Source organism: Triturus cristatus, chromosome 5_2 (genome assembly GCF_964204655.1).
Source record: "Triturus cristatus chromosome 5_2, aTriCri1.1, whole genome shotgun sequence".
NCBI lineage: Eukaryota > Metazoa > Chordata > Amphibia > Caudata > Salamandridae > Triturus > Triturus cristatus.
In genome coordinates this window covers 55,700,480-55,708,690 of record NC_140588.1, presented here as the reverse complement: position 1 = coordinate 55,708,690, position 8,211 = coordinate 55,700,480, and positions in this window count along the sequence as shown.

Sequence of the window (8,211 nt, the reverse complement as noted above, 5' to 3'; positions counted from 1 at the left end):
TAGCGCCGCACCCTTCGGGGACCTCTTAGTTTCCTCGAGCCGAGTTGGGCACTCTGTTTACCGGGACCTAGAGGGGCCGATCCACTACCGCGGCCATCTTGGGGAGGACGAGGTTGCCGCGCTAGTTGCTGGGAGGTAGGGCTGGACACGACGCGAGAAAGCGCATAAATTGAAACGGTCCATCTACGGGCTAGAGTAGGCGTTTGCGGACGCGCCTTAGAGCGCCGAAGGAGCGCCTAAGGAAAGCCCGTCTGTGCCCGTCCGTGCCAGTCTGGACTAGGACGGGGCTCAGGGCCATATTAATGGAATCCCCACCTCCTAATACCCTCAGTTACAGTGGTGATCTGCTAAGGGCTCTTAGAGGTTATGTGAGGTCCATTTGTCCAATTGAGACCTTACCAGAGGACGTAATGTCCTTCTGTCCCCATTGCAAGCCTTTAAAGCTAGTGAGAGCTAATATTACCCGTTTTACATTCGCCCTGTTAAACTGCAGATCTCTCCCGAGGCACGCCATGGAGATCCATTTGATCCTAGAGGAACGAGGCCCAGGCGTACTCTTTTTAACCGAGACTTGGCTGACCGAGTCATCCGACCCGGATATAGTCCAGGCGCTCCCGTCCAATTATTCGATCATCAGACAGGATCGTCTAATAGGGCGGGGAGGAGGTGTGGCAATTATCTATAAGAACATCTTTAGATGTAGAACCTCTGAGAGTCCACTTACAGAATGTGAGAGTCTTGGCTTCTCCATATCCTTTTCGCCCACGTGTACTTTTTCAGGGATTTTGGTGTATAGACCCCCGGGTGATTACCGTGACTTCTGTAATAACCTTCTAGATAAGATCTCTCTCTCCATTAGCAGTGCCCCCAATTTCTCCATCTTGGGCGACCTCAACATTCACCTTGATGAAGTCGATGCAGCTGCATCGCAATATCTGCTCGATACCTTGGGAGTAGTACACTTGGAACAAATTGTGACAAGCTCTACTCATGTAGCCGGGCATCTACTAGATCATTGTTTTACTAACCTTGCGAACATTGTGTGTGATCAGCCCTACTTTGTTCCCTGGTCAGACCACGCCCTACTCTCCTTTGTGTGGTCTCCAGAAATACAGAATCATAGGGTTACCCTTTCAAAGAAAGTTGGCCGAGTTTGGTCTAGATTACCGGTCAGGGACTGGGAGGCAGCCCTGAAGAGGTGTCCGCCTATTCCCCATGAGGATCCAGTGGTTGCTAATGAAGCCTTTGACAACTGGCTTAATTGCACCTTAGATGCCACCCTCCCAAAAAAAGAGATGCGGCATCGGGAGGGTCATAATAAACAACCATGGTACTCTGGAAAACTTAAGGAACATAAACAACTGTGCAAACGAGCAGAAAGGAAGTGGAGAAAGGACTTTGCACCTGTTGCAAAAACTGAATATAAAGCATCCCTCAGATCATACAAAAAATTATTGAAATCCACGCAAGCAGCATATTACCAGGGTAAAATCTCGGAAGCAGCCAATGCCCCCCAGAGAGATTTTTAAAATCTTTCAATCTCTGGTTGGTACTCCTAGGGCTACCAATCCTGCTCCGGACCCTCAGAAACATTGCGAGGACCTAGCCGTTTTCTTCGCGTCCAAAGTGTCCAACATCTACTCTAGCTTTGTGACAACTCCATATACTCAAGACGAAATGGAGAGTGGTAATGAAAGGTCGGAGGGGGGAGCCCCTAACTTATTTGGAGATCTCAAAGCCTTTCCGCTGTTAGATCTTGCTATTGTTGAAAGGCTCCTTAACAACTTAAAATCGGCTCTCCTCAGGATGTTGCTCCTCTGACGTGTCTTAAGCAGGTTTCGGAAACAGTATGCCCGGTGATAACGCAGGTCATCAACGCGTCTCTGGCCTCAGGAGTAGTACCCCCCAACTGGAAGAAGGCAAAGGTCCGGGCCCTGTTAAAAAAACCTTATCTGGACCCGGAAGATCTGGCTAACTACAGACCTATTTCGCTGCTTCCGAGTCTCAGCAAAATAGCTGAAAAACACGTTAATCAGGCCCTCTCTTCATTTGTTGAGTCTACGGGCTCATTACATTCAACCCAGACTGGATTCAGAGCCAAGCAAGGAACAGAAACAGCTCTGGTGGCGGTGGTGGAGGCGACTAGGGGTATTGTGGATTCGGGAGGCTGCTCTGCGGTGGTCCTATTGGACCTCAGCGCAGCCTTCGACACTGTAAACCACTCTCTCCTGCTGCATCGGCTATGTCTTGTAGGGGTATCTGGATTGGCCCTTAAATGGCTCCATTCCTTTCTATCGGACAGATGCTTCTCCGTTTTTGAGGGTGAGGTGTCATCGAGCCAGCTGCAACTGAGTCATGGCGTTCCCCAGGGATCATCACTCAGCCCCACGTTGTTTAACATTTACATGAGACCTTTGGCTGAGGTGGTGCTTCCCTGGGGAATCCAGCTTATCACCTACGCCGATGACACGCAGCTGGTTGTTTCTTTGGTGAGGGACGATGCCTTACACCAGGGGATCAACAATCTGACCCCGTGTCTCACCAAAGCCCTTGAATGGATGACCTCGTCTTTTTTAAAGCTAAATGGGGCCAAAACGGACATTATGCTGTAAAGCCCCAACTAACCTGGACCCCTGGTGGCCGCATTGTCTGGGACCTCCTCCGGAGCCCAAGACCAAAATAAAAAGCTTGGGGTTCTGGCTGGACTCCGCCCTGAATTTCCAACATCAGGCTAAGAAGGTGGCCGCGACCTGCTATGGATTGATGCGAGTTCTAAAAAAAGTCCTAGATCTTCTTCCATTTGAAGCCAGACGCGTATTGGTCCAGTCGTTGATTCTTTCGCGACTGGACTATGCAAATGCTATTTATATGGGGGCACTAGCAGCTACCATAAAAACTCTGCAATCTGTGCAGAATTGTGCAGCTCGCTTGCTTATGAAAGTCCCCAAACGATGTTCAGCGAAGGCCTCAATTCGGTTGCTTCATTGGCTACCAATTCAGGAAAGGATTGTGTTCAAGACTATGTGTTTGGCACATAAGTCCATCCACAATGTTGGCCCGTCCATTCTGGACTCCCTGTTTCGTCGCCATCAATCGGTTAGATCTCTTAGATCCAACCAACGAAATCTGCTTGTAGTTCCCAGGGTGAAGTTGGCCCGGATGGGCGGCCGCCTGCTTTCTGTCCAAGCGGCCAAAGGATGGAATAAACTCCCCGACAACATTAGGCATGAATCTAATCATCTGGCTTTCAGGAATCGACTAAAGACATTTTTGTTTCAATAATGTCTTTTAACGTTCTCTGGTCTTACAGCGCTGGGATGCTCTAGGGTAGCCATGCGCTATACAAGAAAGTACTCACTCACTCACCTAGCTTGCCAGTTCAGGATGGACTGCTCCCATGAGGAGCAGGGTCAAGAAGTGATTTGCATATGGCTGGGTCCAAACTCAGGTGGTATAGTGAGCAAATAAGCGGTGGCATTCTGTCCATCATCTGTTCTTTTTGCTTTTGTCACCCTAAGTGGTAAGGGTATTCCCAGACATGTGTCCCGTTCTCACTGTGCCACTGGATTCAAGCTAGCCTAGCTAATGAGGGGTGATACCATGAAACTGGTCCCAGGATGCTTGTTTTGGTCCAGGGAGGACTGGGTCCAAACTGAGGTGGCATGGTGAGCAAAAAACGATGGATTAAACACAGATCTGTGACTCGGGGTGAATGTGTGCATTGTTCAGTATTCCATCTATCATCTGTTCTTTTTGTTGTGTCTGAAGGCACAGGTGCTGTTGGCTTTGGTGTTGTTGCATTATCTTCTCCCATGTCTGAGGGAGTGTTTTGAGGTGCTTAATGTTGTGAATCATCACCTCTTGCGGATGAGTCATGTGTGATTTATAGAATAAGTTTTTATTATGCTGAATCGAAAAACACATTTTTAAAGAAATGTATTTAGCACTTCTTTTTCAACATTCATACATGATGTATATACTTTTTTAAAGAATGATATATATTTTTTTAACAAGTCTGAAATCTAATGACTAAATCTACCATAATTCATCAATTTATAAAAAGCATAGATGAGGAGTTTGTTTTGAAAGGCTACTAAGTTAAACAATTATTCTGATAGCTATTATAACTTATAAGAAATAATTTCTTACTTAAGTTTGGATGTAGTGGGTGGGGCAAGGTATTTATTTCTGAAAGCCCAACTATACTTCCTGGCTCAAAGGTGTTTTCAATCAGGTCTTTAAAAGTGTTGGAGGTGCCTGGGTTGAGGGATCCCACCTGTTCTATGGGTCTTAGCAAGTCTATTTGCCACTTTTGCTTTTGTGTATGAATGCAGATTGTACCAACACTTTCGTATCTCCTCCATGGTACCCTACACGATTCCCACATGAATTTGATCGTGGATGGCCTTCCAATTTTTTCTTCTTCTGGCTATTAGGAAACTTAAATGTGCTTTTCCCAAAAAGCTCATCATGATGAAGAATACATGGGGGGTGATCAACCTCCCAAGATGGCGACTGCGTAGTGGTCCCAAACATGGGCCCCATAATCCAATTAAATAATCTCCCTGGAAGAAGCATCGGGCTTCGAATTCCCCACCCAAATGACCCCAAAAAGCCAGTAAACTTCTGTCAAAAATCAACGTGTCGCAGAAGGACTGGAACACCTGTTTTCGCTGTCCCCCACCACGAGGTGAAGATGGCAGCCTGAGCAGGGTGTTCCCTTGGCTCATAGATGGCATAGGAGGCCAGATGCCACTGTGGTGTGGGATCCCCAGTGGTGTATCACCCCAACGCAGTGAGAGTCGGTCCCCCGGGGGTGCCTGAATTGCTCACTACTACTGGAGGGAAGCGAGGCACGGGCACATCCACTAGCAAGACCACGCCAGAATGGACACCATCACCACCGTGCCCGAGGGGTCAGGCCTGCCCTGCTGGCACTCAAAGCAGCATTACAAGAGGTGAGGGGGCAAATATTGAGACCATGGGCCTTGGTCGCATATACAGGGGTTGTAGTTTATGCATGAGAGCCATCCTTCCCTGCTGTGCAGAACACCCATGGTGAGACTACCCAGGCAGAGCGAAGGGACACCCACCCTGTGCTACCCCGAGAATGCAGCTCTGAGTTGGCCTTTAACTAACTTTTCCTCACCAGTCATCCACCTCAGGCCAGTGTAATCTGTACATTCTCAGGTAAGCTTATTGGAAAGCCTTTCGGTCCCCAGAGGGACTGGGAGCCCCACCCCCACTGTGGGGAGACGGAGAGAGGGTCCCTATCCCTACCCAGGTTGTTGAAATTGAGAGGTAAAAGCAAAAACCATGGGATGAACCAGAACCAAAATTGATAAACCAGTTTATCATTAATATTCTGCAAATAACACTCTGATTATTATAATGCAATTGTGTTAGTGGTATTGGAGAGTAGAAGCTATCAAGGGCAAAACCCAACATATTTATTGTAAATATTTTATTGTACAAATGAGTATTTTATTTATGGTTACTATTCTAATAATGTTGCACACTTCCAATCGGTCTTTTAATAGGTTGGTGTATAATATATGCATTTTTTTGATTTACTTATTGCTTAGGTGGCACATTGCAATGGTACCATTTATAAATAATGTTGTTGTATATCTTTTACCGATTTTACTAGACTTGTGATTAATATATGCACTTTATTGTATCATTAAATGCAGAAATCGTAATATTGTAAAAAAAACCTTTATGACAAGATGTCGAAATAAAGTATTAAAACAATAAACCAGTTAAACCAGTTGCCCCCTCAGAGTGCTCCTCAGCCCGGTACCAGAAGACTGTGTCCCTCCCACCATAGAGGTACCCTCCATGGATAAACTAGAGGTTATTCTCCAGGAAATATATGACTCTTGTGTGGCCATTGAACAACGCCTGGGGGTCATCACAACAGACATCTGCCTCCTTAGGAACAACCAACGCAAGTTGGCTCACAGGGTCAAAACAAACAAGATGATACTCTCCACTCTGTCGACAAGTCCAGTGGAACACACTTTGCAAATTGCCCAACTATGCCGACAGGTAGATCAGCTCCAAGAACACAGGGATGATGTTGGAGGGAGGGTCCGAAGAAATAATGTCCGGATTCTGGGCGTCCCAGAAGGAACAGAGGATCACCATACCACTCAGTACATAAAGGACTGGCTGTGGACTTTAGTGGACCCAACTGGCCTGATTGATCCGTTTACAGTCAAGAGAGCACACCGTGTCCCTGCAAAGAAACCTGTACCAGGAGCACCTCCGAAACCCATTGTGGCCAAGATTCTTAACTTCAAGACCGGAACACACAACTGCGCGCTGCTTGTGTAAAAGCGCTCATCATCATGGAAAATGCAAGCATCTCTCTGTTTTCGGATTATACCCTAGCAGCCCAGCATAGACATTGCTCCTTTCAAGAAGTGACACAACACTTGCGCACAGCTGATCTCATGTATGCATTGCTGTTCCAGCCAAACACAAGGTGTTTCATGATCAGCGAACCATTTTGTTATACTCCACCAGCGGCATGAGAGTAGCTGGAGCAGCGTTTCCTGGATTAGCAGCGATGGAGACCTCCGAGGCCCCCGCCGCCTAGGTCTCAATGATCTCTCGACGGTAGCAGTGGGGTGCTACCACCCAAAACAGTGCACGGTTGTCGTCATCCCCACAGCAGGCTTTGGAGGGCCAACTGTTGACGATCCATTCGGTGACCACTCTGCAAGCCACCAAAATGCCCACCAGTTCTGGATCCTCACCGGACAATTCCTCGGACTCCATTGGCAGTATAGAATTGCTTTCCTCAATAACCCCAGTCATGGGAAATGATATGTTGGGTTGACAGTCGTGAGTTCTATACAATAATGCGTGTCTGCAGGTAAAAGGTGTGGTGGCACATGTCTACAGGATGGTTCCAGGCCACACACAGATCATACTGTGATGATATGTGGGGTATACATTGAATGATTATTTGTTTCTGTTTCCAGATGTAGCCATGATGCATAGGTTGTTCTTTATTCTTGACAATAATATGTTTTTTATTCATATACTATATTGGGGCTCCCGGTCTGGATGACCCATAAAATTGACATGATCCCACTATCTAGATACAGAATAACTAACAGGTTTGGAGCCGCATGCCCCATAAGTGAAGGCACATGGTTTTAAATGGTTAAAATTGTATTGTCTGTCCTACAGTTTGGTCGAACGAAAGACATCACTGGACTGAGTATTGGGGGAACGTATTTCATTATTTTCTTACAAGAAGCTCACCTTACTCCTTCTGAAGCCCAGAGGCTACGTTAGAAATGGAGGGGCAACTCTTCCATACATCCTACTCTGCCTTTGCACAAGGATCATTCACGGTTCTAGGTTCCTGTATTGATACACAGGGACATTATGTGCTGCTAAAGGGAAAGATGGTGCACCGATTGCACTTGGGTGCATATATCCACCCAATAATGAAGACATATTCCTGTCCTGTTTGTATGCAGTGCTGGTGGACTTGTCTCCAAGGGTTTTTGGTGGGGATTTCATCTTGGTTCTAGGTATAACTCTTGATAGTTCACATCCCCCCTTGCCTGTTACTGGCCCAGTGTGACAGGCTAAAGTGTTGCAGCAGTGGTTGTAAGTTTGGAGCCTCTTGGATTTATGACACAGCCGTAATACCGCTATCAGGGAATACTCATTTTATTCTCACTCACATACACTCCATTCCCACCTTGATAGATTCCTCTACCTATACCACCTTCAATCTAACATTACCCATGCCATATACTTAGGGAAAACAATATCTGACCATAATCCAGTAGAAATACCATAACCAAGGGGCTGGGTGCCAGCCCCAATCCCCGCCTAGTGCCTGAAACCACTGCTTTAAGAGAATGCAGTGTTTAGAGAGACACAAGCCCCTACAATTGATAAGTACTTTTCTGAAAACTGTGGTACAGCCCCATCTCCACTGGTGGAGTGGGAGAACTTCAAGGTGGTGATATGAGGAACATCTATTAACACAGTGGTGGGTGCTAGCTGAGAGGTCATTTGGGAGATCACACAACTAGAGAACAGTTTGGGCCCACTAGAACAGGCAATGGCCGAGAATGTTGAAGCCCCAACTAAGTTGAAGAATTACAGAATCACCTACGCTGAATGCCTCTTAGTAATTGACTACAGGCCATATATTCGAGAACACCCACTGAATCTGCT